The sequence below is a fragment of the Lonchura striata genome, chromosome 26, assembly GCF_046129695.1.
Source record: "Lonchura striata isolate bLonStr1 chromosome 26, bLonStr1.mat, whole genome shotgun sequence".
Classification (NCBI taxonomy): domain Eukaryota; kingdom Metazoa; phylum Chordata; class Aves; order Passeriformes; family Estrildidae; genus Lonchura; species Lonchura striata.
This window is the reverse complement of record NC_134628.1, coordinates 8,045,268-8,053,255: the sequence shown is the minus strand read 5'-3', so window position 1 is coordinate 8,053,255 and position 7,988 is coordinate 8,045,268.

Below are 7,988 nucleotides of genomic sequence, written 5' to 3'. Positions count from 1 at the left end.
TACAGCCAGGTACGCTGCACATCAAGGCTGTGCTGGTGTGGAAATACTTTATTAAAAGGAATTTATGATCACTACTATCTGCCAACAAAAATATACAGAATACATTAAGCTTCAGATTTAAATTCAGAAAAGATTGGAAATTCAGAGTGGTTTTCACCAGTTCACCACAAACACATCTCAATGGCCAGCCCTACACTGGGGTGAAGAGGAGGATAGATTTGGTTGCTACTTCTTGATGGCATTTCTTCTTCTCTTAATGCAGGAATTCTGCCTGCCCAGGACAGCGAGGCTGCAGCTGAACAGCCACAGAGCTGCTCACAGATTGACAGACAGACCACAGCTGCTCACCCTCCTCCCTCCTGAGGATTCCTTATTCAGCCTTTCCTTTCTCTCTTCCTTTTGCCTAAAAAAATACCTGGGATAGAGTAACAGCTTGCAGGAGACAGGGAGCATCTCCTACCAAAGAGAAGTGAAGACAAGGGCAATTATTTTGTAGAATAAATACGTGTACTCCCAGACAAAAAGCTCTGGTCTCGGGAACAACTGGATTGATCCCTCCCTGTTCAAGATCACAGAGACACTTCCCTGATCAAAGGACCTGGTACTTCATATGTAAGACTGGGATGTTTGTGACAATTCAGACAGAAACATTTCAAAGCCTGTAGTCATCCAGTAGGTATAAATGCATTTAGAAAATGCAGGAAAATCCATCTTGGAGGATTTCCTACTAAAACAAGGTTTGCATTTCTGGCAGGCTCTCTTTCTCTCCATCAGTCCTGCCTACTGGAAATTGCATTGGTTGGACATGTGAGAGGACAGGTGTGATTATTTCCCCATTTTAGGGGAGGACAGGCTAGATGTGCCTCCTCCACACTTGGAGTGCTTTCCATGGACAGGTCCCAACCTCCTCCTGCTCCTTAAACTTGTGATACACAGGACCTTTAATCTCTGTCTATCTATGGGAGCATCCTCCCACGCTGAGAAGTTGGGCTCTGCAGGAATTTGGTGCCATCATCAATCTGTGCCCCTTGCTGGTGGTGGAGCTGGGACGTGCTGATCAGAGAGGAGTTTGTAGGATCTCCATGAAAAGGGCAGCACCACATCTTCTGTCCCTGGCTCGGGCAGCACCTGCACAGGGCTCTGCCAGCACAGCCAGTGAGACCCTGGTGGAGTGGGAGGTGTCCCTGCCCACGGCAGGGAGGTGGAAGGAGATGAGCTTTAAGCTGCTGTAGGATGAAATGCCAAAGCGTGCTGAGCAGGAGGCAGGAGGGGATCGGGAGGACAATCCCTCCTCTGCAGACACCAAGGTGCTCAGGGGCACAGCCAGGGCAGCTGGCTGCCTCCCCACAAAGCTCAAGGCTTTCCTGGCTGTGTCACCGGTCACAGCCCCAGCAGTGGCTGCAGCAGCTCTGGGCTGTCACACAGCCAGGAATGGCCCTGACAGGGAGCACAGCACAGCTCCAGCTGCATCCAGGCACATCAGCCTCCCGCCTGCCAGGGGAGAGGAAGGAGGTGGATGGAATCCCGTTGAGGGAATCACCCAAAAGGAAAGCACAGGAGCAGGCTCCAGAAGGGTGGGGGGCTGGGGAGTCCAGCCCTCAAATTCCTATTCTCAGTGTGAGAAACGCTATTCGCTTCCAAAAAGTTTCAAAGGTTTATTAAACCTTATAAAAAACACAGCAGAAGGCTGAATAGTGAAAATATTAGTGTTGGGAGCAGAGGATTTTCCCACCATGTGCTCATCCACACAATGGAGGTTTCACCTTTTAACCCTTTATCCCCCCAAAGTTCTGTCTATCGACTCCTCCTGCTCTGTCCAGTGCTGGAGATCACTTCTGACACCTTGACTGGAGCTCAGGTGCTGCCACAGCAACGAGCCACCCCTCCCAAATATCCCAAACCCAGGGCACCCCTGATAACAGCACAAGGGGGTAAAACATAGCTATAAAACTTCTCTTTACATATATATATATATGATATTTGCCTTTTAATTGTGAAAGTCAATCATCGCATTACTCATGTGTCACATCAGCAAGCAGGAAATAAAAGCAAACCCAGGCCTGGTGCTCACGAGCTGCACACCCAGCACAGCCAAATCACAGAAACTGCATCAGCCAAGGCACAAACCCTTCCTGCTCCTGCTTGGCACACTAAACGAGATGTAACCAAGAGCATCCGAACCCCAGAGCAAAACTCACAACCCCAATGTGTTTAAGCAGCTCTTGGTGCTCCAGGGACTTCCCTCCCTGCTCAGCACAGTAGCCCAGGTTCATGGCACAGCAGGACAAACGCACTGCTTTAATAAATAAACCATGAAAAACATCTCTGTTTTCAACAAAAATATTGACATTGACACTTAAAAATGTTACAGCTGTTCAAGGAAGGTCTTCTGTCTTATTTAGTTTGGGGTATTTTGAAGTCAAAAATGTGTTTGAGGGTGGGTTGACTTGCATAATGTGATTAAAATTGCTGATTTCGATGAGTAAGCTGGAAATCCTGAATTTTAATCATGTTTCAGTATGCAGCTTCTAGACATTTCCCTTAAAAATAGTTGATTCTCTTTGATTCCTATAATTTGATACTATTCAACAACTGGGAGCACACACTGGAGCAATACATGTGTAAGCAATTACACAGCTTCACATGCTGCTAAAACAGAATCATTTTGTTAATAGCTTTTTCCCAAGAGAAATTAATTTTTTACTTATTGTTTGCATTAAGGTGCACTTGGGAAATGAAAGTCAATTAAAAAATACAAAAACCACATTTTTATTTAAGGCATTTTAAAACATTTTTCTCCTTGACACCTCAGACAAATAAAAGATTTGTATCCACAGGTAGGCACTGCATAGATGTGTTACAGAATGGTCCCTCATCCCTGAGAGCTGCAAATCCTACAGCTGCCAGACCTCATCCCTTGCTCCTCATAAAGGGAAAGGAGAGTTTCCATTCTAGTTAATTTCCCAGCTCTAAATCAACTACAAGTGAGCAGAAATAGCTGTGAGATCCCCTCACAAACCTGCCAGAAGGGCTCCAGCTGTGAAGGGGGAAGCAGCAAACTCCTGCCCCCACAAATTGTTTGGACCCCTTAAAAAATATCCCACTCTTGGGATTTTTTTAACTACAACAAAAATAAATTAAAATAAATTAAAAATAAGATCACAGAATCCCCAAATGGTTTGGGTGGAAAGGAACCTTAAAGCTAATCCAGTGCCACCCCTGCCATGGCAGGGGCACCTTCCACTGTCCCAGCCTGCTCCAGCCCTGTCCAACCTGGCCTTGGGCACTGCCAGGGATCCAGGGGCAGCCACAGCTGCTCTGGGCACCTGTGCCAGGCCCTGCCCACCTCCCAGGGAACAATTCCTCCCTAATATCCAATCTGAACCTGCTCTCAGTTTGAATAGGTGTTATTGCATTGCCTTGGGATGATGGATTGAGAGAAAGCCTCAGGGTTTGAGCAGAGCTCCCAGTGCCTCTGCTGGGAACGTGTCACCCACGTGTACCTCATTCACTCAGCTGCCTTGCAGCCAAAAAGACAGTGTCCAACAGGTAAAGTACCCAGAGGATAAAACCCTTGTCACTGCACAAATGACAAGGTCTTTATTGGGAATAAATGTCAAAGCAGAGCGACAGCATTTATTTTCCAAGCAGGAGACACTGATCCTGTGGCGACACTGCAGGGATGGTGTTATTCCTGTTCCTGATTTAATCCCTTTATCAGCTGCAGAAGCACCAGGACAGGCTTTGGTCTCCCATGCCAGCTCTGACTGACACTGCTGTCCCCACAAGCTGTCCCCACCCCTGGGTGCTGCCTCTGCAGCCCAAAGCACCTGGAGGTCCCTCTGAGCATTAGCACTGTTTCACTGGATGCACTCTGTCCATAAAGTTGCTTAAAGAGACGCCAAGGAAGACTTTAATTTATAGCCCCATTCTTTTAATCTTGGTCAGCCAGATTTTTTCAGACATCTGTTTATATCTCCTTATAATATATTGGCTGGAGCAGCAGCACCAGGCAGCAGCTCCCTTGCAGGGGCTCTGCTGACATTTATAAACCAAAGCGATTTCTCTCATGTGCTTTATGTTATCAGCTAAACCTGTCCACTTAAATTATTGCCTTGTAACCAAATCACAACTATCTGTTACTCTGCTCTGTGCACGTTTCCCAGGCTCTATACCAATATCAAGCTTTGCAGAGTCTAAAAACAAGATGATAAATTAATAAACAAATGGAAAACAGGACATGCTTCCACCAGGAGGATCAGGTACGTTGTGCACCACATTACTAAAAGCAGAGGGCTGCTGTGTGGAATATGCAGCACACAGTGATATCCAAAGAACCCCATCTCTCTTCTTCTAGACCAATCAAATGACCAGCTGTGTCTCCTCACTAAAGAAGAAAGCTCTCATCCTGCCCAGCTCCTTTCCAGCACATTATTCCATATTCCACAAGTGAGTTTGTGTTCCAGCATGGGGACAGGGCTGAGCCCCAACTCATTGCACAGCTACAGGTTGGGAAGTTGTACATCACACACTGACCTGCAAACCTCCCACCAAGGTTGTGCGGTAATTCACTGCAGTGGCTTCCCCATCCCATCCCATCCCATCCCATCCCATCCCATCCCATCCCGTCCCGTCCCGTCCCGTCCCGTCCCGTCCCGTCCCGTCCCGTCCCCACCCCTTGGACAAAGCTCCCAGCCACTGACTGCCCACCAAGAGGAGCCCAAGAGGGACACGAGACTGTCCCCCTGCAGCACCACCCTGTCCCCGTGGCAGCTGGGGCAAGCAGAACAAGGGTGATCCAGCTCGCTGAGGCAGGTCCCCAGCTTATCCCCAAGTGAGCATCCTTGTTTGGCATTGGTAGAGAATTCAAAAATCTATCAAGGGTTTGAAAACAAGCCCCAGTTATGAGTCCGTAAGTGGCTCTGCAGCTCTCAAAAATTACCTTGGTATGTGAGCAAGCCTCAGATAACATCTACCTTCCTTTACTCTTTGTTTCTCTCCACGCAGGGAGTGAGGGAAAAGGGACTTTCTTTCTAGTACAGGCAACAAAGGAATCTGGAATCAATATGTGAATGTTCCAGCAAAACACACCGGCAGTGCTGCAGAACTGAAATAATCACACTGCCAGAGCATCCATAATAACTTATCTGGTGGCACCGCACCTCTCCATTAATAAAATAACGACTAAAAACTACCAGGAAACAAATCCCAGGGAGCAGCAGAGCTCCCCACAGCTGCATCCCCAGCTCCAGGAGCCACCAGTGCCATGCTGGGGAACTGGCTGAGGCCAGGGCATCCTGTGCTGGTGACACACAGGGGACACTGTGCCTGCCTCCAGCTGTGCCCGGGTGGATGGGATGTCCCACACCAGGGTGCTCAGAGGAAAACAGAGGAGCCAGGCCCAGTCTGGGGGGCTCAGCTCACACCCAGACTCTGGTTAGAGCTGCTGAGCAAGGAAGTAGCAAAGCCTGACTCTGGTTTTTTTCCTTTCTTTCCTACAAAGGCAAGTCCTACCACTCTCCAGATTGTTTGTTACTTCAAAACAGAATATTTTTACACACAAAAGAAAGACATGTAGCAGGCACAGGTAAGAAAGACATGGATTACTGATGGGAAGAAGAAGCCCAGAGCCTGAATCTCATTTTATTTCTTTCTCTTTTTCAATCAGCTATAGCCTTTTGCATTAGTTCACTGTCTGACACTCACTGCTCCTCCCAATTAAGTGCCACTGGAAAATGTCATTAATATTTTCTATGTCACCTCCTCTTGATAGCTGGTGGAGATGTTTCAGAGCACCAGGCCTGGAAGCTCCCCCAGCAGCTGCCCTAGCACCCCCAGCATTCCCCACCTCGGGCAGGGAGGAAGCTCAGACATCTGTGTGCACATCCCAAGTACAAACTCCTGTGACGCTGGATGAAATACTTTACAAATCCACTCCCTGGGCAGCTCTTCCTCCCACTGTACTGCTGGGAAGCCACAGCTGCCTGTTGAGTGCAGCATCTCCTCAGAGAAACACCAGCCTGGCCACTGCCTGTCAATTCCTCAGGTAACCAGTGACAGCAGGGGCTCTGCTACCTACTGCAATTAATTACAGAAAAAACTCTTCTATAAAATCACTGTCTGCTGTCCATGTTCATAAAGTGTCCCTTAAGCATGAGCTCTGCAGGGGATGGGATGCAGGATGAACCCCTGGGGTGATGCACCATGCCCAGTGCCATGGTGCCACCTCTCCCAGGCACTGCCCAGCTTGGGGCAGCCTCTGCCTGTGAGTGACCAGCCCTGGTGGTGCCAGCCTGGTTTCATGCTGCTGTTATGTTTGATCATTGCCCAGAGGGATGACAAGGACAGAGATGTCCTTCCCTCCAGGATTGCAGAGGAAACCCTAAGAGAGGAGTTTTGTCCTTAGAGCATGAGCAAACAATTGGCACTGCTGCTTCCTTCTGCCTCCCAGGGCACCCAGACTCACAGGGAGCAGGCAGGGCCTGATCCCCCAGCCGCCTCACAGAGGCTCTTCCAGAAAGGCCTGAATGGGATGAACTGTTGAGAGACTGAATGAAGCACCTCAACAAAACCAAGGAAATCTCATGGAAGAACTTCAGTTGGTCAGTTTACCTGACAAACCCTTCCGTGACATTCCAAGTATGTTAATAAACATCCTGGAAATCAACCTGTCAAAACAGTGATGTCTAAGTACAACATCTTCTCCAACACTGATTTTGTTTCGTGCTGCAGTGGAGCAGGGACAGAAGCCATCTGAAATGCTTTCAAGCTTGCCAAGGGTAAATCTGGCCCCTGTTCAACACCCAGCACTGCTGCTGGCAGCAAAGGCATTCCTGGGAAAGCCCCAAAGCCACCCTGTTCTGATACATCCCAACAGCAGCTCTGTTCCTGCCCAGGCTCTTCACAGCTCCCAAAGCAGCAGCACTACTTTCTGCTGGACTTGAACCCCACTTGAACAGGGGCAGGGAAAGAATTATGGAATGGTTTGGGTTGGAATGGACCTTAGAGATCATCCAGCCTCGGCCCTCCTGCCACAGGCAGAGATGCCACCCCAAAAGGGCTTGATCCCGTTGCAGTTTCACATTTAGCAAGAGAGAAGCAACCCACTGGTGCTTGCTGTGCTACTGCTCTCCTGTGGCTGATGCCACAGAGCTCACTGGGTGGATTCAGGGTGTTAAGGGCTCCTCACACCAGGATTACAGAGAGACACACCCCCACAGTAACACTGGGAGAATTTTCTTGCACCCTGTGATTTTTAATGCCAACCTTGCTGCAATAACCACATCTTTAAGCACCATCCATCAGGCCTTCAGCTCAAACACTTGTTTGGCTGAAAAGGGCTTTAGAGCCACTCTTTTGTCACAGTGCTGAGAGGTCTTCTCTGTAATTTGTTCCCTTCAGCAAACAGAATGAAAACGTTTTTAAAATGATGCCAGAATCCAATCCCTCCTCCTGTGATTCAATCCACAGCTAGCAGAGAACAAAGTCTCACAAGGAAGGGGCTCCCCACTAAGTAACCCTTGATTAGAGATGTGAAAGCACCATTCCATTTGGATATTGGGCAGGGCAATGCTTGTGAGTGGCCCTTTTCCCTGAGCCAGGGCTCTCCTGTGGCTCTGGGATTTATGTTCTCCCAGCTGATCAGCTGGTGCTGAGTGCTCTGAACGCTGCTATTCAAACCAGAGGCACCCGAGAGGCTGGGCTGGGCTCACTCCTCATCCACCTGCCAAATCCGCTTGGCTTCTGCAGCGAGAGGGAAGGAGGGGCAGGTGAGCCCATGGGGACAGGCAGGGCCCTGGCTGGCAGTGCCAGAGCAGGTCCCTGTGACTGCCACCCGCCCTCGCTGGCAGCCAAGGTGACAATGATGATGATGGCACACATGGCTCAGCCTTGTGCCCAGAGCTGAGCCAGCTGCCTGCTGAACACACACCAAACCTCATCCCTCTCGTGCAAGGGAACCACGAGGACAGGAGGGGTGGCTGTCACAC